Below are 25,835 nucleotides of genomic sequence, written 5' to 3' on the forward strand. Positions count from 1 at the left end.
TTCTGTTGCTGATTAGTTGAGAGGAACATGTTTGCACCTATTAGTTGTCAAAATAAATTAAGGAATTTAAAGCATTAAGTACTTATTTTTTGCACGTCTACCAGTAAAATAACATTGCTAATATCTCCGCTTGTATGTGTAGTAAAGTAAATTGAAGTATTTACTTTTAAAAATCTTTTTGGATAAGTTTTTGGAAAAGTTACCTTATTATCTTGTTCATATTACCTAGATTTATTTGACTTTTGATATGTAACTGCTCTCTATTTAAACTCTTGAAATTATCTTTATAGTCATGTTTACTTGCGTTAAGTGACATTAAGTCTTATAATTTTGAATATAATTTAGATTCAATTTTGTGAGTGAGACAGTTGTCACTGGCTTAAAATTAAACGATAAACTATTTTAAATGAGCCATTGACAATAATAGGAATTACCTTTTATGGTTACCAAAATGTGGTCATTTTTCCTCAGCATTTTTATTTTTCTTCTAGATTTTCAGATTGAGTTTGTCTGATATATCCAATGTAATTCTCTCCTTCTCTATTTGTCTGCTCCATTTTTTACCTCTTTCCCTTTTTCAATGCAAGACGCCAGAGATGCGAGCGTCTTCCTAACAGCATGACATTGTGCTGTAAGCCACAAGAGATCCGTGAAATGAGCTTAAATCTCTCCGCATTTGAGCTCTCAATATACCAGCTGTGAATGTAGTCTCGACACCGAACACACTGCTGTGTAAGACCAGTTTCAACACAGAAGAGCTCAAATAATCTAAAATGCATTAGGAATCGATTCATTTTTGAATTGGTTCTGAGCAAACTGATTCTCCAGAATGAATCCACAATTGGGCAGTGCTATATATTATTTGAGTGTGTGAATTCTCAAAATAGTCATATCATACTGGAGGTTTTGTGGTGTTGAGGAAGAACAAAAATATGACGTTTGCTGTTTGTATAAACTACTTCAGGCATGTGATCAGCTGAGGACATAAAAGAAGGAAGACGAGAGCCCAAGGAAAAAGAGAGCTAAAAAGAGTTCATCACTTTCACTTTCCCTGTCCTTCAGCGTAGTCCCTGCTTTGTAATAATTAATTATTAAATATATTTGAAAAATAGCCTAATTTACACTTTCAGGTATTAAATTGAGTGGTGTAAAGTAGCAAATTACAAATACTCAAATGACTGTAGTTAAATAGTTTTTCTCAGGAATTGTACTTTACTAAGTAGTTTTAAACATTTGTACTTTTACTTTCCCTTGAGTACATTTTTAGTGCAGTATTGGTACATTTACTCCACTGCTTTGCTTCAACCTGCCATCACACTCACTCACCTGCAGTACCTGCAGTACTTTGATTTTTCTAATCTCCATAGACCAGGAAAAAAATATTCCTGTGATTCCTGTCCAATCATATCGCACACAGAAGTAAAGAGGTAAATCGCATCACAATGAATTACTCCAAGACATGGGCAATTTATATTGAAGCTAAATATTTGTAAGCAGAGAGTTTATAAATAAACGAAGAATGAGTAAGTGGATTAATGAGTGAGTGAATTAATGAGTGAGTTGAGTGATTGGGTGAATTAACGAATGAGGGAATAAATGAGTGAGTAGATTAATGAATTAGTGAGTAAGTGAACTAGTGATTGAGTGAATTAATGAGAGAGTGAATTGAGTAAGTGAATTAATAAATGAGTGAATTAATGAATTAGTGAGGGAGTGAATTAATGAGTAAATTAATGAATAATGAGTGAGTTAATTGAGTAAATTAATGAGTGAATTGAGTAAGTGAATTAATGAGTAAATTAATGAGTGAGTGAATTAATGAGTGAGTGAGTGAGGGAATTGAGTGAGTGAATTATTGAATGAGTGAATATAAAGGAGTGAGTGTATTAAAGAATTATTTAGTTAACTAGTGATTGAGTGAATTAATGAGAGAGTGAATTAATGAGTTAGTGAATTGAGTAAGTGAATTAACGAATTAGTAAATGAGTGAATTAATAAGTCAGTAAATTAATGAGTTAATTAATGAGTGAGTGAATTAATGAGAGTGAATTAATGAATTAATGAGTGAGTGAAATAATGAATGAGTGAATAAAAGAGTGAGTATATTAATGAATTATTGAGTAAACTAGTGATTGAGTGAATTAATGAGAGAGTGAGTTAATGAGCAAGAGTAAATTAATGAATCAGAGTAAGTGAATTAATAAATGAGTGAATTAATGAATTAGTGAGGGAGTGAATTAATGAGTAAATTAATGAATAATGAGTGAGTTAATTGAGTAAATTAATGAGTGAATTGAGTAAGTGAATTAATGAGTAAATTAATGAGTGAGTAAATTAATGAGTGAGTGAATTAATGAGTGAGTGAGTGAGGGAATTGAGTGAGTGAATTATTGAATGAGTGAATATAAAGGAGTGAGTGTATTAAAGAATTATTTAGTTAACTAGTGATTGAGTGAATTAATGAGAGAGTGAATTAATGAGTTAGTGAATTGAGTAAGTGAATTAACGAATTAGTAAATGAGTGAATTAATAAGTCAGTGAATTAATGAGTAAATTAATGAGTAAGTGAATTAATGAGAGTGGATTAATGAATTAATGAGTGAGTGAAATAATGAATGAGTGAATAAAAGAGTGAGTATATTAATGAATTATTGAGTAAACTAGTGATTGAGTGAATTAATGAGAGAGTGAGTTAATGAGCAAGAGTAAATTAATGAATCAGAGTAAGTGAATTAATAAATGAGTGAATTAATGAATTAGTGAGGGAGTGAATTAATGAGTAAATTAATGAATAATGAGTGAGTTAATTGAGTAAATTAATGAGTGAATTGAGTAAGTGAATTAATGAGTAAATTAATGAGTGAGTGAATTAATGAGTGAGTGAGTGAGTGAGGGAATTGAGTGAGTGAATTAATGAGTGAGTGAGTGAGGGAATTGAGTGAGTGAATTATTGAATGAGTGAATAAAGGAGTGAGTATATTAAAGAATTATTTAGTTAACTAGTGATTGAGTGAATTAATGAGAGAGTGAATTGAGTAAGTTAATTAACGAATTAGTAAATGAGTGAATTAATAAGTCAGTGAATTAATGAGTAAATTAATGAGTGAGTGAATTAATGAGAGTGAATTAATGATTAAATTAATGAATTGATGAGTGAGTGAATTGAGTGAGTGAAATAATGAATGAGTGAATAAACGAGTGAGTATATTAATGAATTATTGAGTGAACTAGTAATTGAGTAAATTAATGAGAGAGTGAGTTAATGAGCAAGTGTAAATTAATGAACCAGAGTAAGTGAATTAATAAATGAGTGAATTAATGAATTAGTGAGTTAGCGAATTATTGAACGAGTGAATTGAGAGTGAATTAATGAATTAGTAAGTGAGCAAATTATTGAATGAGTAAATAAATTAATTTGTGAGTGAGCAAATTATTGAATGAGTGAATTAATGAATCAGTGAGTGAGCAAATTATTGAATGAGTGAATTAATGAATTAGTGAATTATTGAATTACTGAGTGAGAGAATTATTGAATGAGTGAATTAGTTAGTGAGCGAACTATTGAATGAGTGAATTATAAAATTATTGAATGAGTGAATTAGTGAGTGAGGGAACTATTGAATGAGTAAATTATAAAATTATTGAATGAGTGAATTAGTGAGTGAGGGAACTATTGAATGAGTGAATTATAGAATTATTGAATGAGTGAATTAGCGAGTGAGGGAACTATTGAATGAGAGAATTATAGAATTATTGAATGAGTGAATTAGTGAGTGAGGGAACTATTGAATGAGTGAATTATAGAATTATTGAATGAGTGAATTAGCGAGTGAGGGAACTATTGAATGAGTGAATTGTAGAATTATTGAATGAGTGAATTGTAGAATTATTAAATGAGTGAATTAGTGAGTGAGAGAACTATTGAATGAGGGAATTATTGAATTAATGAATTTGTGAGTGAGCGAATTATTGAATGAGTGAATTAATGAATTAGCGAGTGAGCAAGCAATTGATTGAGTGAATTAATAATAAGTGAATCAATATTTTAGTGAGTGAGCAAATTATTGAATGAGTGAGTGAATGAATGAATGTGTGTTAATGAAGTAATGAATGAATTAAATTAATGGATGAGTGAGCGAATTGAGTGAATCAATGAATGATTGAATGAATGAATGACTGAATTTATGAATGACTGAATGAATGAAATATGTTTAAGTTAGTGGTGGTGCTTCTTGTAGTTAGTTACTCCGCACTCTGCATCAGAGCAGTGCTCAGCTTAGTTGTTATTATTGGTAAGTGCTTTAAAGGCCCGTGTGCTGTTTCTTTGAGCTAATGCAGGGGAGCAGCTGTATTGCTGAGTGTCTGCTGTTTTTTCGGATCTCTACTGGGAATGTGCATCTCTTCTCGTCCTCGCTGATGCATCGACCACGCAGCAGCTGCCTGATTGTGTGGAGATGCTTGGAAGCCATTAGTGAAAATGAATTGAGGGAGAAAAAAATGACATGGAAGACCCTCCTTTTTTTCCCTCCCCCTTCTCGGAGACATGGATTATACTAATACATTCTCTCAAAACTCCGGTTTTTGTAGAGCAAACAAATGTCTATTGTTGCTTTTTGTAGCGCAGCAGTTGAACACAAAAGCGGCCCGTGATGTACTTGTTGCATCTCGGCTGCAGGAAGAATCTACAGCTGTCAGGACTTGTTTTGTGGTCGTACCTTTATTTTGTCACTTGAAAGGGAAACACGGATTCACAGACAAAGCCTTTGGTGGTGAGGATTCTCATTCCCTTGGCTGAAACCAGATTGGAGGCGTTTCTCAGTCAGAATCGACCATGAGAAAGAAACCCTGGAGTTGGTTGTTGTGTACTGTGTATATATAAATGTATAATATAGTCAAATTAACTTCAGGCAAGGTTTACACTTTTATTTTCAGCAGCTGCAAACATAAAAATTCATTTGAATAATCTGGGTTTAGGAGGTGGATGACATTTTACTTGCATTGTCTTTTAACTTCAAAACAGTTTAGTCCAGTCAAATGTTGACAAGGAATTGCCTTACTTACTAAATAAATATTGACAACTACATATGAGAAAAGAAATGTAATTCATACCTATATTCCTTGCTCCTAAACTCAAGCATAACTGTAAATTATTGCCAAGATCAGAGGGGAGTTATAGTGGGATAACAATCATGTAGGTGCATAAACCTAACCGTAAGCCTAAACTTAACATACAGTATACTGTAAACCAATCCCATAATTTTGATTGACTGATTGAAATGGTGTTCCAGGATCAACATAGATAATCCAGGAACATGTCCTACTTTGTGTAATCAGATTGGCATACACTCACAGGCCACTTTATTAGGTACACCTTACTAGTACCGAGTTGGACCCCCTTTAGCCCTCAGAACTGCCTTAATCCTCCATGGCACAGATTCAACAAGATCCTGATAATATTCCTCTGAGATTTTGCTCCATATTGACAAGATAGCATCACGCAGTTGCTGCTGATTTGTCGGCAGCACATCCATGATGCGAGTCTCCCGTTCCACCACATCCCAAAGGTGCTCTATTGGATTGAGATCTGGTTACTGTGGAGGCCATTTTTTGGTCAGTGAACTCATATTCAAAAATGTCATGTTCAAAAATGAGTCTTGAACGTAAAAAATATTATCAGACATACTGTGAACATTTCTTTGCTTTGTTAAACATCATTTGGGAAATATTTAAATAAGAAAAAAATTCAAAGGGGGGCTAATAATTCTGACTTCAACTGTGTGTGTGTGTTTGTGTGTAAATATATATATATTCAATCATTCATTCATTTTCTTGTCAGCTTAGTCCCTTTATTAATATGGGGTCACCACAGCGGAATGAACCGACAACTTATCCAGCAAGTTTTTATGCAGCGGATTGGGTTAGCCTACCCAATTCACCTGTACCGAATGTCTTTGGACTGTGGGGGAAACCGGAGCACCCAGAGGAAACCCACGCGAAAGCAGGGAGAACTGCGCCACTGCCTCGCCCATATATATATATAAATATATATATATATATATATATATATATATATATATATTTATTTATTTTCTTATTTATTTATTTATTTATATATTTACATTTATACACACACACACACGCAGAATAATATAACATAAATATTTTAAATATATATTTTATAATAGGGTACGATGTCTAATATGAAACATCATGATAGACGATAACATCGTCACATCATAGGCGGCGGTGAATTAATTATGAATAATTATTAATAATAAATAATTATGATTAAAATTCATAATTAATTAATTATTTGTTGCCTATCGTTTTAACTACCGGACCTGCATGGTCCTTGTTTTACCCATGACCAAATCATAAATGAATAGAGATAAGTTACACTCATAATTGCCACCTGTCAATCACTTTTTCCACGGAACTCGTGAATAGGTGGAGTGATCCGTGTCATTAAAGTGGTGCCGACAAACTTGGTTGGTATAAAAGGTGCACAACCAACAGTATCTATCTGAGGTTTACACTAAAATGAAGTACAAGCGTAAAAGTGAAAGATTGAACCAGTCTACTGACCTGCTGACTGCCTGGAACCACTGTCTTGAGCGCATGACAGTGCCTGTGCGTGTGTGCATGCGCGCCCATGCGTGCGTGCGTGTGTGTGTGTGTTTGTGGTCACGTGATGTGCGTTTTCAGCGGTATTGTGGAAGGAAGGAGGGCTGATTAAAAATGCTAGGTGAAACGCCAAATTGGATGTGGATTGTTTTCGTTCTAAAATGCCATTTAAAAACTAAGACCTGTTAGTGTAAACGGGGCCTGAGTGTGTATTTTTTGTAAATGGATTTGCAACGGGGGCGGGGTGTATATATATACACACACACACACACACACACACACACACACACACACACACACACACACACACACACAACCATACATGCATACATACATACATACATACATATACATATATACACACACACATGTATGTATGTATATATATATATATATATATAATATATACATTATATATATATATATATATATATATATATATATATATATATATATATATATAATATATACATTATATATATATATATATATATATATATAATATATACATTATATATATATATATATATATATATATATATATATATAATATATACATTATATATATATATATATATATATATATATATATATATATATATATATATATATATATATATATATATATATATATATATATTATAAAGTGGATGTTTTCCTGAGATTCACCCAGACAACCTACTTAACTTGTGCATCTAATTAAATATGTAAAGCATGCACATACATGCATGCCATAAACAGATGGATTCTCCTTCTGAAATGCATTTCTTGTATAGCCATCGCAGCGATAAGGGAAATGAGATTATACTGACACTTCTGCGAAATCATCTGACCAGAGATTCAAATAATAAAGCAGAAGGTCAACACCCATTTATTCACCACTGTCATCCTTGAAAGTGCAACAACCTTCTATGAATACAAACCACTCTGCTTCATAGCTGGTATTTTAAGGGATGAAAAATGACACGGTGCTGCCATTTGAATGTGCTGCATGTTATCAGGCTCTGCTCTCGTGGCAGGAACAACATTAGCTCAAGGTTACTGGAATAGTGCTTGAAACAGCACTTTTAAGTGTTGGCAAAATCACTGCTCAGTGCAAACATAATATAACGCAACTATAAACATACAGTTGAAGGCAGAATTATTAGCCATCCTCTATATTTATTTTCCCTTATTTCTGTTTAATGGAGAGAGGATTTTTTTCAACACATTTTTAATCATAATAGTTTTAATAACTCATTTCTAATAACTGATTTCTTTTATCTTTGTCCTGATGACAGTAAATAATATTTGACTAGATATTTTTCAAGGGACTAGTAATCAGCTTAAAGCAACTTTTAAAGGCTTAACTAGGTTAATTGGGCAAGTTAGGTTAATTAGGCAAGTTATTAACAGTGGTTTCATTTGGTAAATATCTGAAAAAGAAATTCCAGGATTTTAATTTTGACTTCAACTATAAATGCATTTATTTTAAAGTCAGGATAAACACTATATCGTAGTGTTAGTCGACTCCAGCGTTTGTTTGTTTATCTGTTTTATATAGTGTATTAAAGTCATGAAAGGCTGTGTTACAGTTATTATTTGTTCGCTGAAACTGACTGACTTATTGCTTTTCTAAAACAGCAGGATGATATTAGACACTAGTTGTCTTGTTAAGCGTAAGACATACATTGCACACACAGACATATTTATGTTTTTATAAACTAAACTATTGTTAAATGTATTTTTGTCATGCTGATTTGTGACGTAAAGCTGCACTATCTACTGTACTGTAACTGAAAACAACATTGTGATTTGCTTTCTTGTCACTATTAAATTGAACAGGTTCTGATGTTATTATTATTATTATCATTAATAATAATAACAATAATCTTGTATTAATTATATTTAAAATATTCAATACTGTGAGTAATATTATTTTTAAAATGTGAAATAGTTTTTTGTAGTCATCTTGATCGTTTTACTTTTTACGTTTTATTTTACATTTTTCTTTTTTAAATACTATAAAAATATAAACATAAAAAAGTTATTATTTTGTTACTTGTTTAATAAAATAATTATTTAACGCATTTTATATTGAGTAATATTATTAATTATTCTGCAATATTGCTGTAATATGTGTAAGATGTCATCATGATCAAGTATAAAAATATAAATGTACTAAAACACTTAATAAATGATGTAAACATTTGTAATCTAATGTTAATAATAGTAATAATAATTATTATTAATATTATTATGTTTGTATTTATATAAAAATTGTAGTTTTCTATATTTTATCTGTGTTTGTTTACTATTAATTAATAATAAACTTTAACTTTAAGTGATTACAGTAGTTATATTTCTTGTTTTTCTATACATTTCATTATCAAATGGATGTCAATTATTTAATTGATTAATTACTATCATACACACACACACACACACATGCACACACAGTTGAAGTCAGAATTATTAGCCCCTTTGAATTTTTTTTTTTTTTTATATTTCCGAATTGATGTTAAACAGCAAGGAAATTTTACAGTATGTCCGATAATATTTTTTCTTCTGGAGAAAGACTTGTTTGTTTAATTTCGGCTTGAATAAAAGCAGTTTTAATTTTTTTAAAAATAATTTAAATACTTTATTTTATTCGCACTTTTAAGTTATATTTTTTCGATAGTCTTCAGAACAAACCATCATAATACATTAACTTGCCTAATTACCCTAACCTGCCTAGTTAACCTAATTACCTTAGTTAAGCCTTTAAATGTCACTTTAAGCTGTATAGAAGTGTCTTGAAAAATATCCAGTCAAATATTATTTACTGTCATCATGGCAAAGATAAAATAAATCGGTTATTAGAAATCAGTTATTAAAACTATTATGTTTGGAAATGTGTTGAAGAAATCTGCTCTCCGTTAAACTAAAATTGGGGGTAAAAACATAGGGGAGCTAATAATTCAGACTTCAACTGTGTGTGTGTGTGTGTGTGTGTGTGTGTGTGTGTGTGTGTGTGTGTGTGTGTGTGTGTGTGTGTGTGTGTGTGTGTGTGTGTGTGTGTGTGTAACATTTGTGTGTGTAATGCATAATTGTATGATATTTTTAGATTAAATGTATATATATTTATTTTTTTCAGATTTCTGAAGCCCTTTTAAAATTCTCTTTTTTTATTTGTCGCATACAGAGTCATATACTGCATAACATGCGGTGAAATGCTTTTAACTAAACATGTCCTCACACTTCATAGAAATAAACTGAGTTTTTTAGCATCGATCGCTGTTGGTGGATTGACTGACTTGTTCATGTACTGACAGTTCCCTGTGAGCATCTTTGTTATCATGCGTGTCTAGATGCTTCTACATGTAAATGAAGTCCATGTAGATGTTTTACTGTCTGTAAATGACGGATTGCTGTAGAGTTGTTCAGAAGAGGCCATTAGTTGAGTCTGTCAGGGAGAATGTACTTCTTATCTTGGAGAAAAAAGGGGAAATATTGGGTGTGTTTAAAGCAAATGAACCGCAGGGCTGTCAGTAATTAGGCCAGTTTTCCTGATGCCAGTTTTTTTGCACCACCATCCATCCTTCATTTCTCTCTCGCTTTTCTCCAATCTTGCGCTCATTAACGGTCATGCAGGGGGATTCAGGAGGTCTGTTTGGGGCTCTGAAGACAGTAGTTACTGTAGACCCCCAATGCTGCAGAATTAATCTGACACGGCTTTGTAGGGCTGTGCAATGTGACTAAATAAGTCCCTTAAGTTCCAAATAAAGTGAGAAAAATAGACACCTAGGATAGGAGATGACTTTTATTGAGATATGAGATGTTTGTCATATCACCCAGCCCTACTTTTTTGTTTAATTTTTATTACATTTTTTATTTTGTTTTCTTTTCTTTTATCTTTTATGTTATTTTTATTTGTATTGTTATTTTATATATTTTTTTATTATTTTCATTTTATTAAAATCTTTATTTTATTTAAGTTGTTATTTTATTAAAATTTTTAGTTTATTGTAATTTTATTTAGATATTTATTTTTTTTAATTAAATTTAAATCTTTATTTAATTTTTATTTCTTATTTGAATGTTATGTTTATTTTATTTTTATGTGCAATTTTATTTTATTATTTGAATATTTTTATTATTTATTTTATATTATGTATGTTAATAATAATATATAATATCAAATATACTAATACTTACACAATTTAATAATGATTTATTATTATTATTATTAATTATTATTATTGTTATTATATTAAAGTTTAGCATTTCCACATGATATACTATAAAAAATTGTGTGTGTGTGTGTGTGTGTGTGTGTGTGTGTGTGTGTGTGTGTGTGTGTGTGTGTGTGTGTGTGTGTGTGTGTGTGTGTGTGTGTGTATTCAAACGAATATAATTAATAAAATTTTTTGGAGTATTAATAAAAAAGTACCAATAATATAATCATTAAAAAATTATATTACAATATTTAAATAAATCATACACTGCACTATCCATCTTTCACTTCTCTCTCTCTTCTCCGATCATCTGCTCATTAATCGTCATGCTGGGGGATTCAGGAGGTCTGTTTGTGGTTCTGAAGACAGCAGTTACTGTAGACCCCAAGTGCTGCTGAAAAAATCTGACATGGCTTTGAATGCATAATGCAATATCTGCTCTTTTGTCTCGGGTTGGTGTTTTGTAAGATTGCAGACGTGACGTGAGTGCTTTTGTGAGTTGAGTCTGGTGTCGGGCACAGACAGCAGACCCTCAGACCACCCGTCATCTGTTCATTCAGGCCACATGCAGCTCTTACTGAATATACGGAGTACACTAGTCAGTAGCTAGTAGCAGGATTGGTAGGGTTTATTAGGTTGGTGGCTTTTAATCTTCATGCTGTGATGTGACCACAAAACAAACACTCACTTAACCTGTCAGTTAGACCGTCTTTAAATGCACACATGAGCTTTCCTTGACTGGAATGAGTGGATTAAATGTTTCCATTTTTGATGAGATGCTTTGCATCATTTTCTTTTTCGGCTAAGTCCCATTATTAATCTGGGGTCGCCACAGTGGAATGAACCACCAACTTATCCAGCATATGTTTTATGCAGTGGATGCCTATGTTCCTTCCACCCGCAACCCAACTCTGGGAAACATCCACACACACTCATTCACACTCACACACTTCGGACAATTTAGCCTACCCAATTCCCCTTTAGCGCATGTGTTTTGGACTGTGGGGGAAACCGGAGCACCCGGAGGAACGGGAACACTGGGAGAACATGCAAACTCCACACAGAAACTCCAAATGAACCAGCCGAGGCTTGTACCAGCGACCTTCTTGCTGCGAGGCAACAGCACTATCTACTGCGCCACTGCGTCGCCGTATTACTTTCTATTGATGGCTTAATCTTTTTCTCCCCTTTTTCGATTTCTGATCAAGTTATGTCAAATTTATTAATGGTAGTGAATCACTTGATTTTCATTGAGCAGGTGTAAGATTCATTAATATTAATCATTTGAATTCTTATATTCACTAAGGTGAAGAATGATAGTTACGTCATCATTGACCTGCAGGCTGCATTCAGATCTGAGTTTCAACAGTCATGTCAAAGCAGTCAGTAAATCAGCATACTATCATCTCAAAAACATTGCAAGAATCAGATGCTTTGTTTCCAGTGAAGACTTAGAGAAACTTGTTCATGCTTTTATCAGCAGCAGGGTGGATTACTGTAATGGACTCCTCACTGGCCTTCCCAAAAAGACAGTCAGACACTTGCAGCTCATCCAGAACGCTGTAGCCAGAATTCTGACCAGAACCAGAAAATCAGAGCACATCACACCTGTCCTCAGGTCTCTACACTGGCTGCCAGTTACATTCAGAATAGATTTTAAAGTATAATTACTGGTCTATAAATCACTAAATGGCCTAGGAGCTCAATACATTACAGATATGCTCACTGAATACAAACCTAACAGATCACTCAGATCTTTAGGATCATATAAACTAGAAGTTCCAAGAGCTCAATCAAAGCAGGGTGAATCTGCCTTTAGCCACTATGCCCCTCGCTGCTGGAATCAGCTTCCAGAAATGATCAGATGTGCTCCAACATTAGGCACATTCAAATCAAGACTGAAAACACACCTGTTTAGCTGTGCCTTTACTGAATGAGCACTGTGCTGCGTCCGACAGATCGCACTATTATGTTTTTCGTTTTCTTTTTCATTCTTTTATAACCTATTCTAACTCATTTTAACTTGTTTTTATCTGTTTTTATTAATTTTTATTGTCTGCATTTTATTTTCCTAAACTTGTCTTTTTTATTCCTGTTTATGTAAAGCACTTTGAATTGCCACTGTGTATGAAATGTGCTATATAAATAAACTTGCCTTGCCTTGCCTTGCATTTTGCTCAGGGGGCTGCGAGAAAATAAATAAAAAGAGCGAAGCTGCAGCGAAATAGTGGATAAAAAGAGTGAAGCTATGGTCAAATAAATAAATAAATGAAAACAGTGTGACTGCTGAGAGTGCAAGCAGCTAGGGACACCAGCCCTCGCGGCCAAGAAAACAGACCGGCCCCCTGGGAATTCTCCAGGTCCTCCTGATTAGCCAATCCGGGCCTGCCAGGAACTCTGTTTCTAACTACAGCTCCAGACGTGTAGATGCAAGCATACAAGTTTGCGACGAAGTTTACGAATATACATTGGAACGATGGATTTGGGAAACTCCAAATCAACAAACTATGTTTGAAATGACGGAACTTGCGATTGCGACCTTAGTTGGCTAACGATGGATTTCCGTAACGTACCCCTGGTCGACTTATGTCATCCCTGTTGGTTTTTTTTTTCTTCGTGCTTTTAAAACCAGGAAGGCCTGCAGTGATGCTAATTTTAAAAAACAAAAATAAAATTTGAGCCGGATGCCTCTGTTAAACCATTGAATATATTCATTTTAATGTAAACCCTTTACTCATCTCTTTTGTTTTTAAGTGCTTCTCCTTTATTAACTGCGGGTCTGGCTGTATTTTAACACTGTATATCATCAACTTGTGCACTCTAAAACACTCACTGCAGACAGATTAGTTAAAAAAAATTGCTGTGTTTGCGATCTGATAATCGCACTTCTGCTGGTATTTATATCCATCCTGCAGCCCTGTTAAACATCACGGTGTTAGTCACAGCTCTAGTGAGGCTAGTAACACCCAGCGATAAATATATAATATATACGCTAAAGTGGAGGTTTTAAAAAGATGGAGATTGACTGTCTCGCTCACTTATTTCATTTATTTTTTCTCTCTCTAAATCTATGTGCGGTAAATGGACGTCACAGGTGCTTTTCTCAAACACACGCTGAGGCTTCCTGCAGTGTTAAGAGCTCATGGTTAAATGCCACTGCTTTTACCTTCTTGTTTACTGCTTCACACTGTTTGAGTGTTTGTCATTGGCTGATTGTATACGCTGTAAAGCCTGCTGAGTGACAGCTGTGCTTAATGTTTTTTTTGTTTTTTTTTAAGATTTTATAAATGATTTAATTTTTATTAATTAATGAAGAGTATTTATTTATCCATTCATTTTCTTTTTGGCTTAGTCCCTTTATTAATCTCGGGTCGCCACAGCGGAATGAACCACTAACTTATCCAGCACTTTCACACACACTCATACACCACGGACAATTTAGCCTACCCAATTCACCTGTACCACATGTCTTTGGACTGTGGGGGAAACCGGAGCACCCGGAGGAAACCCACGTGAATGCAGGGAGAACATGCAAACTCCACACAGAAACGCCAACTAACCCAGCCGAGGGTCGAACCAGCGACCTTCTTGCTGTAAGGCAGGGGTGTCAAACTTAATTCCTGGCCGAAGCCCTGCACAGTTTAGTTCCAACCCTGCTCCAACACACTTACCTGAAGGTTTCAAACAAGCCTGAAGGACTCAATTAGTTTGATCAGGTGTGTTTAATTAGGGTTGGAACTAAACTGTGCAGAGCTGTGGCCCTTTTGGAACCGAGTTTGACACTTGTGCTGTAAGGCAACAGCCCTACCTACTGCGCCACTGCGTCGCCCATCTTTTCATTCATGTTTTTTTTTTTAAGAGACACTACCAAAAACAGCCTGATTACCTATTCTTGAATTTCAGGTCAACTGAGATGTCTTGAAATGAAAAAAGGTGCGTGATTGTTGGCTGGCAGGAGAGCTCCGTGACATCTGTTGAAGTTAAATCTGGGTGTGGATGAACACGAAAGTCTCTCTTTTGACAACATAGCCCTTTCTCACTATCATTATCACGAGTCCTGTCTCTTGTGAAGACAATGCGTCTTTCTCTTTAAACAACGGCACTGGGACTGATCTGTAACTCGAGCTGTCTCTTTAGCGTCAGTGCTTCAAACAGTTGGTGGAGGAAGCTTTTCTATGCGTTGACCTTTAGAGCATGATGAAACATGGAGCTTATAAAAGAGATCCAGTATTTCCTTTTACACGTTCTGGCAATTCAGAAAGGCTGGATAGAGCACTGTTTCATTACAAGCATTAAAAGCTCTTTGCTTTTAAAATACACTGGGTTTGAATTAGGCATGGGACGATAACCTGGTTCAAGTTTAATCATCATATGGCAAAGTCAAAATTTTAAATCAGTAACATTTTCTGTTATGCCATCCTTACGATATATGTAAGTAGGGTTTGGTATTATTATTTCGATAAGGGTGCTAAATCAATACTTTTAAAGCAGTACCAATGCCTAAACAGATACTTTTGAGCGACAGAATAATGGAGGATGAATTTATTCAATTATTAAATATTTTAATTGAACAATATAATTAAAGTGTACAACAATTCATATTGTATATATTTGAATTGAATTGCAATAATATATTTCTTTTGATGATTTGTTTGTTACACTCTTAGAAATAAACGTACGAGAGCTGTCACTGGGGTGGTAACTTTTCAAAAGGTGCAAATTTTAATACCTTTATTTATACCATATTAATACCTCAAGGGTACATATTAGTACCTGAAAAGTACAAAAGTGTTCCTCTAAAATTTTTTAGGCACTAATATATACTTTTGAGGTACCAATATGTACAAATGTGTACCTTTTGAAGAGGTTCCACCCCAGTGACAGCTCGCGTACCTTTTATTTCTGAGAGTGTTGCATGAATTTAAGATTTGCATTATGCAATTAACATTACATAAACTTACTACTAACCTGTGGATAGGCTGTCGTCAAAATCAGGGAAACTTTCTTTCTAGTGTTGGGGCTTATGACTACTGTATGTTTACATGGACATCAGTAATGGAATCATTTGCCTTGATCTGAATAAGACAATAATGTAATGTATTTGTACATTATGATTCTCTGATTGGCTGTTTGGAGTCTAAGTCAGCAAACAGGGGAATTACCAACCTGAGTCGCACATGACGTCACACCCGTTTAACCGTGCATATTGCAAAAAAAAAAAGACCGGTTGCAATAGCCAACATGTCGTGTTTTTTGGTAGGATGCCAAATTGCTAAAGACAACTTTTACTGTGCACCACATGCCAACCGCAGATGTCTTTGGCTAACAGCAATTAGAAGAGCTGAATGGAGTGAGGACCTAATTAGAAATGCTGGACTCTGCAGTTCTCATTTTATATCAGGTAAATTCACACTAAGATGAATCATACACATTACTCATTTTTAATTGCAGCACTAATTTCAGAAAAAAACAGTTAAATATAGTGAATTAAACTGCAGACACTGAATGCTAAGAATGAAATGTAATGAAGTATGTTCACATACCCTGTTGCAAAGCTTTGCTTGTTAATGATTACCCAGGCCTTGTACAGCTCTGTCTTCTTTTCTTGTCTTTGGCTAGGCAGAATCTCTGTTTTTAGCGCTACACAGTTTTGAATCTGGTGATCATGGAACATTATTTCCTGCACATGACCACACAGAACAACATTGTAGGCATCCAAAGACTTGTAGACCTTTAACTTCTTTCTTGTAAAATCATTTGGAGTTTCAATAGTTGTATATTTGGGGCTGGATGCTTTGCCATTTCGTCTTATCCAATAACCATTGGGAGGGTGCTATTGCAAATGAACCTGTCAGACGAACACTGCTCACTTTAACGTTCATCTTACAGAATAACTTTGTCACTTGCAAGCTGTTTTGATACACTGAAAGCATTATGTAAAAAAATATATATAACATATAATCAATATAACTTATCTCTAATATACAACAAACTCTGTACCGCACTGGATGTCATTCCCTTGCTGTAAATGCTAGCGCTCCTGTTTTTTTTCTGCAACTTCGCTGCACGCGCATCCTAAATGTTTACAAACTGCTAATACTTCTGTAAGGACAGGGTTTCATAGTTTTGTTTCTGCAGGTCTGTTTGGTGTGTTGTTTCAGTAAGGTGTGACTGAAGATTTGAGCATGTAAAAGCTGGGGGATGTAACTTAAAATGTACCTCCATAATGTTTAATAAACATTTTACTTATAGTGTAAACATTTGCATTTAATTTTAGTTGAATATTTACATATGATTATGATTATTATTAAACTTTTTTTTCTTTTATTAAAGCTTCATTTACATTGATTACAATATTTTTTGTTTATTTTTTAAGTTATAAAAGGGTTTGCTGCTGATTATTTAGGTTAGTGCCCTAAAAAGGTTCAAGTTTTTCATTATATTTTATTTATTTTTATTGAATTTAACTTATTTAATTGTTATTGTTGTTTTATGTTTTTTACTTTCTTATTTATAATATTATTATTATTTTACTTTTTATAACATCATACCCCAGATGTCTCTTGAACACATTATAAACCAATGTCTCTTATACGATTTAAATGAAAGGCTGTTTTTATGCCTGAACATTGATTAGTGTTGCTCAAAGTGAGTTTCCCAGGTAGCAGGATTTGTTTTGTCCATTCGGCTGTTGTGTTCATCTGGATGTATTGTATTTTCTGCTTCTTCCATATGATGTGTAATCTGAGAGTGTTAAAAAACATTTCACATATAGGTAAAATAAACATTTTAATTTAATTTTAGTTCAGTATTTACATTTTTCTTTAATATTGTTATTATTTTAAAAATATTTTATTAATATTATTATTATTATTATTATTATTATTATTATTATTATTATTATTACTATAAATTCATTTACATTGATTCCAATGTAGTTTTTGTTAATTTTTTTAAGTCATAAAAGGGTTTTCTGCTGATTAATTAAGTGAACGGCTTAAAAATGGTTTAAATTTTTTTTATTGTAATATTTTTTTTTATTGACTTATTTATAAAATGAATTCAGTTATTATTTATAACACTAGAATTTTACTATTATTTTTATTAATTACAATTTAAACCAGTTTAAGCAACTTTTTTTTTTTACCCCAGATGTTTCTTGAACATATTATAAACTGATGTCTCTTCTAGGATTTCAGTGAGTATTTTTAGCCTTCACATTGATTGATATTGCTAAAAGTGAGTTTCCCAGAGAGCAGGAATTGTTTTGTCTCTTCATCTGGATGTATTGTATTTTCTGCTTTTTCCATATGATGTGTAATCTGAGAGCGTGTTCATGCCTGCAGCTAAATGAAAGAGAATTCTACCTTGTGATGTTACAGAATAAGGGTATATTTAGTTAATACTATGGGCCTGTTGAACGCTTGATTCTGATTGGCTAGAGTAGAGCTAGAGTAGTTCAGGCAGGTTTTCAATGAGAAACTAGTTCTGCACACTGGAGCAGATTGAGGACAAAAACCTGACAAATGTCTGGAATACCATGTCTTAGTTGAAAAGTGGGAACTAGACGTGGGACAAAATATTGATTTATCGCCATATTTCCAATATCCATATATAATTAGGCCTTTCACGATACCTATTTTTGTTGTGCAATATATTGTGATGAATGATATTATTGTCATTTTATGCTTTGTTCTTGCCATGGAAATAACCATTGTTGCTGACAATTTTGGGTTGAATTCCTCCCTTTATGGAGCATTTATTCTCCACAGATGTTAAAATGTGTGTGGATTCATTTATTTTAACACGTCCATGAAAATGACAAGTATGCTAATGAGAGGATGCAGACTGGTCACACTCTGGGGTGTGTTTCTGAAAACCATCATAAACCAACTAAGGTCGCAAGTTCCGTTGTTACAAACAGTTCATTGATTTAGTGTTTCCCAAATCCATCGTTCCAACGAACATTCACAAACTGTGTCACAAACTTGTATGCTTGCATCTACACCCCTGGAGCTGTAGTTAGAAACAGAGTTCCTGGCTGTGTTCTATTTCCAGCTATCCCCCCTATACCCTATTCATTTAGAACATTCTAACATTTAAACTTGGAATGATTAAAAATAAAAAAGCATTAAAGTCATCACTCTTTGTGTAAATTGCTTTCAAAGTATTTTACAGTTCCGTCTGAGCGATCTTTGTTTACAATTGTGCTCCCTTCGCAGTGCACTTTGAAAACATTGATGTCATTTTGAACACAGCCGTGGCTCATGACGAAAGCTTTAGGTGACCTATTATTTAAAAGCAGAATTTAAGTTATGTCTCCAAAGCTTGTGAACACAAAACACAGCATACATTCATGCTTTTAATTTATAGTGGGTTATTTATTAAGTATCTGTACTGTATATGACATGGGCCTGTTGATTAGAACAGTTCTGCAGTGATTTACATGTGTCAGATTGTAAAAGTAAACCATTCAAATAAATTAAATAAATAAACAATATTTTAACTTATAATAATAATAATAATAATAATAATAATAATAATAATAATAATCATCATCATCATCATCATCATCATTAATATGATTAATATTTTTTATTTAAGTAGGATTTTTTTCCATTTCCCCAAATAATAAATATTAAATTTAATTTCTTAATAATAGCCTCATTATTTATTTATTTATTTATTTATTTATTTATATATGATATTAGAATATGTGTTAGCTTTTGTAAGTGATTTTATGTTTTAGAATAGGATATGTAATATTCTCAATAATATTTGTAAAGGAAACACAGGCCCTATATGTGCCATTTACATATATTTCAGTTAATATGAAAAGTGAGTGCATGTTTTTATCAAAACTATTTTTTTTTTTTTTTTTAATGCTTGTTTGTGTAAAACTATATAATTTGCCCAAATAAATGATGGGGTTCTTCTCTGAAGTAGTTGTTATCCACCCTATTTAGAGCATCATTATGGAGGTTTTACGTTACAACTAACATGATTTAAACGATGGATCTGCGACAGAGACACTTTGGGTTTTGCGAAACACTCGTCACTACATCGTTCTTTTCCCAAGCGATGCATCATACTATGATAGTTCAGCTCGAGTTATGTCGTTATTTAGGAAACGCACCGTTGGTTGGGAAGGAAGTTGTACAGTGCAAATGGAAGTTTCTGTTAATGCACTGCTATTATTATTAGTAATAACGCAAAAAAATCTTATTTATTTTATGTCTTCATTTGTTTGTTGTTTTTAACTGTATATTTATTAATGAAATGTACTTGCCATAGAAATAGATTCTGTTGCTGACATGGCATTAAATAAAAATTCATCATCATCATCATCTCCTAAACACAACATGGTGGCTGTGAGAGAAGAAATGTTCTGTAATCATCTTGATGTTGATGATGTTGTTTGACCTCTCTAAAATAAGAAAGTAATCAAGGCCCGAAGTAAATGCACGTTAAAGAAGGCAGAGCTTCAGAACACACACACCAATTGCATAAATGCTACGGGCCAATAGCAGCCAACATGGGGAGAGCATGCAAACTCCACACACAAATGCCAAGTGGCCCAGCCAAGGCTCAAAACAGCGAATCAAAACATGATCATTATAAAAGTTTGCTTTGGCTAAAATTAATTTATTAATTAATTTTCCTTTGGCTTAATCTCTATTCATCAGGGGTCGCCACAGCGTAATGAACCACCAACTAATACAGCATATGCCATTTCAGTCCTTTTTTCAGTTTCGTTTGAAGAATACCAGGGCCTTAACAGTGACCTAATGGTAAACACAGATGATTAATTGACTTTCATAGAGATGGTAACATGTCTGAAGGCTTTTTGTCATGACTGAGACTCCTGTTAAGTTGTAGTTTTAGAAGATTAAACCACTGGAAGCTCAAGGGTCTTTTCTTAGCGATTTATTCATCTCAAGTCTTTTGCAGTTCATTTGCACCTTTTTCTGTTAGCAGGTTTTTTAGACCTAATTAACATAATTTTGTTTGCTCTCATGGACACATTTTAAGGTTTCTTTAGGGGCAGTTTTAAGTTGAATTCTTCATTTGGAGGAGCATTTATTTTTTGCAGATGTTAAAATATGTTTGGATCCATTTCCGTTAACACCTCCATGATAAAGACATGTATGCTAACGAGAAAAGGCAGACTGTTCACACTCTAGTTCGGAAGGAAGTCGTACAATACAAATGGCGGTTTCTATTAACATGCTGCAAATGTTCTTTCTTGCACTAAACATATATTTACCGGCCACTTTATTAGGTACACCTTACTAGTATCGGATTGGACCCACTTTCGCCTTCAGAACTGCCTTAATCCTTCATGGCATGGATTCAACAAACTAACAAACTATTGGAAATATTCCATATGGAGATTTTGCTCCATATTGACATGACAGCATCACGCAGTTGTTGCAGATTTGACGGCTGCACATGCATGATGCCAATCTCCAATTGCACCACACCCCAAAGGTGCTCTATTGGATTGAGATCTGATGACTGTGGAGGCCATTTGATTACCGTGAACTCATTGTCATCAGTCTGAGATGATTCACGCTTTATGACATGGTGCATTATCCTGCTGGAAGTAGCCATCAGAAGATGGGTACACTGCGGTTATAAAGGGATGGACATGCAAAAGTAATATGACAATTCTGCTTAGTCATTTCCCCCCACTAAAATTTGGACGTAATCTTGCGTAATTTTGCCTAGTAAATGCATAATATACATTTCAGATTTTGCCGTTTGTCACTCTTTGTCTTTAATGTTTTGTCTTTGTTTAGAAGAAACGGATGTAAAAATGTGATCCATATGAGTTAGCGCGTAATTACTTTTTATAAGGATTTAATATAACCGTACGTTCACACCGAAAGCGGCAAGAGCATCAAAGTAGCCGGAAGTCATTCATTTTCAATGAGAGCTGACGGCGAGGAGCAGCGCGGTGCATCTTTGCCAGTGTGGGCGTCGAGGAGAGTTGAAAGCAAGTCAACTTTATGGTAATGAGCCATGACGCGGTTTGGCGGCAAGCAATCAGAATGAAGAAGTCCACCGCCTGAGAGCAGTTCAGAGAACAGACCAGTGAACTTTGGTTCCGACCACAGTTGTTCCCAAGGGTTTGATTATTCCGGTCGCCGGATTGTCAGTTATTTACAAGGTTTTCTTACAGGAACATGCATTAAAAAAAGTTACTAAACAATACAAAACAGTATTGCTGCTTTAGGATATTTCATACATATGGACACATTGGATAATTAAGTGGTGTAAAGCCACAGCACATGCAACTTGATCTTCCATTAATAAATTGATTGATAAGAAGTGCGTAACACTTTCATGCTAGAAACAGGGCTCGAAATTGCGGCCATTTTAGTCGCATATGCGCCCGAAATTTAAGCTATGCGATTCATAATATATATTGGGAGCATTCGTGCGACTGCATATTATGGTTGTAGTGCGACCTGTTTTTGTTTTTTGTTTTTTCTAAAAACGTGGTAAATTCGCTCTTCCCTGCTGCTATATTGGTTCATATTAGCCGTCAATCACTCAAGACTTTCCGCTGTCAGATGACAGGGAAGGAGCTTTTGTGACCGCGGGGATTGCAAACGGCTGAAGAGTGAAAAGTATACTGACTCTCGATGCGTTGTATGCACTGCGTGTTCTGCCAACACAATCTCACGGCAATTCATAACTTTTTCATACGTTTCCTCGTGAGATCAGGCTGCAACAGCGCAAATGTCCGCTAAAACACCATCGCCAAAGAAGCTTGCCTTTACTAAGTTTGATCTGATGCGGGTTATAACAAAGAACAGTATTGCGCCGGTGGTCATCGGGAGAATCCTGCTCTGCCCCCCTCGTATTGGGCCGGCTGACTCGCATGCTTTCCCGCAAACACAGAAAAATGTAATTCAGCGCATAAAGAGGCTGAGCATTAAAACGACACGAACCGAAACCAAAACTTTTAAACGTGAGGCTTTTCTTTCTTTTGTCCGTTCTTTCTTGAGGTGTATATTATTTTTCTATTTAATTACTGATGACTGCTTTGCAGCTTTCAGCATTGGATTAAATGATTTATTATATTATTTCGTTTGTTTTGTAGCAGAAATATTATTTTTTAAATTGACATGCATATAAAAACAATAGTATAAAATAAATATTTCTTACTACAATGCTTCATTTGTGTTTAATGCAAACCATCAATTTATTTTTCATTTTTCATAAATTAACAGTAGGACTTTATATAGCAGATAACTTGCATTAAAGCACATTCAAGGCATCATGATGATGAGAAATATAATTCATTATTAGTATTATTGTCATCATCATCATCAATAATATTTTATAATTATTCAACATTCATTTTGGAATTATTGCACAAATATCAAGTCATCACAGCATTAGTTTGATAGTTGTTTCTGGGTTTTGTTAGTCCCAATTGATGTTGTTTTCAAATACAATAAATCCCTTAATATACAACTTGTCAAATATATCATTCATTTTTGGTGGATGCTCCTAATTTTTTTTGGTGCTCCTAAATTTTTTCTGGTGCTCCTAAATATTTCAGGTTGGGAGCACCGGTGCTACCAAGTAAGAAAGTTAATTTCGAGCCCTGTAGAAAGCATGTTTTATGCAGGAATGTAACTGATATGCTGCAACGGCCCCTTTAAATACGAGATCAATGTAGCAAATTCTGACGCTCTCGCCACCGGAGCTGAAGGCAGACAGCGTAGTTGCAGGGCGGCCAGAGCGACCTTGGACGCTCTCGCTGCTTTCGGTGTGAACGCACAGTAGGGATCACACCTGCAGCTTCTCCACAATGGATGTTCAGTGTTCTCCAGCCTTTGGCGCCTAAACTGCAGCTCCTCACAAGAAGTTTGGCCAGAGGAGAAATGGTGGTGCCCATCTGAGCCTGGTTTCTCTCGAGGTTTTTTCCTTAACTTTTGCAAATCTGTAAAGTTTGTTCCTCGCCACTGTGGCCACTGGCTTGCTTGGTTTGGCACATATAGAGCCGCACATTAATGGATTCGCTCTTCAGTGTTTGGACTTTCAGCAGTGAAATTTAAACCACACTTAACTGAATTAAACTGAACTCTAAAAACTGAACTGACTCCGTTTCAATTAAAAGAACTTCTATGTTAAGCTGCTTTGACACAGTCTAAATTGTAAAAGTGCTAGAGAAATAAAGATGCATTAAATTGAATTGAATTTATTTATAATATTCTTCATTGTGTTTTTTTTTTTTCCAGTTTCTGGTGTAATGATGTCACCGGGGATGTGATAGATCTGAATTAAAGCCTCTCAGTAACAGTAAGTGAAACTTTCCAATCTTTCAATCAGAGCTGTGTGGTATGATGGTACTCTATATACACCCATGGGCCACTTTATTAGGTACACCTGTACAACTGCTTGTTTATGCAAATTTCTAATCAGCCAATAACATGGCAGCAACTCAATGCATTTAGGCATGTAGACATGAGCTGCGTCCCAAATCGCATACTTATGCACTATTCTACGCCATTTTGTAGTATAAATAGTGTAAGTAGTGTGTTCACACTAAAAACTCTAAAAATAATAAGTGCACTTTAATTACCCGGATGATGCACTCATTCAGCTGCTAAAATGAAGTGTGTAATGATGGACACTTCACGCACTCAACGACCGCAGGTTTGCTTACGTAGCGGAAGGGGCGGAGCTATCGGACGCACATGTTGAATAACTTTATTTATTTTGGATGGTAAAAACAAAATTCTCCTACGAGAGTGATTATAGCGCCTCCCGATGGTGAATGCGGCAATACTAACGGCAGGTATTATTTAATAATTTGGTCGTTTATTTCACTGATTTGGCAACCGTCAAACAGGGATCACGCTTCACGTCATCAGAAAAACGCTTTGAATTTTCGCTTAGTAAAAAAACAGTGTGCCATTTGGGACGCCACTACATACATATACTATCCTGTTGAGTGTGTAAGTGCATAAGTACATAGTGCATGAGTGCATAGTGTATAGTGTGCCATTTGGGACGCAGCAATGTTCAAGATGATCTGCTGCAGTAAACCGAGCATAAAAAAGTGGCTGGTAAGTGTACATACAGTTACCCTGGAATAAATTGTCAACAGTGGTAGAAAGAGTACTTAAGAAGCATACCTAAGTAAAAGTACCATTACTTGCCTAAAAATGTAGCGCAAGTAAGCAAAAGTATCTGTTGTGAATTTTACTCAAAGTATAAGTAAAAAAAAAAAAAAAAAAAGTACTCGAGTAGCGAGTATTACGCTGGAAAAGGTTTGATGCGTTTACATGTAATTTGTGCATGTGTGTAAACGTAACATTCTGTAGTTCATTTAGTTATTGCCCAGCCGGCACACAACATCATAAGACGTTAATATTAGGTTGGATTTAGGTTGTGCTGTGAGGTGACCAAAATTTAATGTCTGGCCAGTGTCTAAGAACAACAATAAAAGTACACATTTTTAAAACCACTTAGTAAATTAGTTCCTGAGAAAAACTACTCGGTTGCAGTAGTTTGAGTATTTGTAGTTAGTTACTTTGCTTGTATGTTGTGTACCCGTGTGTGTGTGTGCGTGTGTGTGCATAGGTTGTGAATGCACATGTATCAGAATCAGTTTTATTGCCAAGTGTGCTTCACACACACAAGGAATTTGTTTTGGCTACAGAAGCTTCCAGTGTACATAAAGTGACAACACAAAATAAATCTGAGAAAAAAAAGATGAGCCGAACCAGACGGTGATTGAAGTGCAGAGGATGGATTGGATGACAGCTCAGTAGAACTGCACGAGCAGCTCCTGTGGCAGGTTAAAATTCCTCAGCTGACAAAGGAAGTACAGTCTCTGCTGGGCTTTCTTCACAATGAAGTCTATGGCTGCGTCCGAAACTGCCTACTACTCAGTAGGTACTGCATTTGAATTTAAACGTACTACTCGGCTGTTAGAAAAGTACGTTCTATACAGTATGAATGGAATTCAGACGTACTACATCCGCC

The 25,835-nt window shown here is 34.6% G+C and overlaps 1 protein-coding gene across 19 annotated transcripts in view; it reads left to right on the top strand.

Moving 5' to 3' along the window:
• Window positions 1-25,835, top strand: part of baz2bb (bromodomain adjacent to zinc finger domain, 2Bb) — a 129,454-nt gene that overhangs the window by 2,585 nt on the left and 101,034 nt on the right. For 16 of the 19 annotated variants that reach the window (XM_087268425.1, XM_087268429.1, XM_087268438.1 and 13 more), the window contains exon 2: window positions 24,083-24,143. The exons of the other annotated variants lie outside the window; for them this stretch is intronic. The gene's annotated coding sequence lies outside the window, so the exon portion shown is untranslated. The remainder of the gene's footprint in view (window positions 1-24,082; window positions 24,144-25,835) is intronic. 19 annotated transcript variants of the gene reach the window in all.

Source organism: Danio rerio, chromosome 9, assembly GCF_052040795.2.
Source record: "Danio rerio strain M-AB ecotype USA chromosome 9, GRCz13ab, whole genome shotgun sequence".
NCBI lineage: Eukaryota > Metazoa > Chordata > Actinopteri > Cypriniformes > Danionidae > Danio > Danio rerio.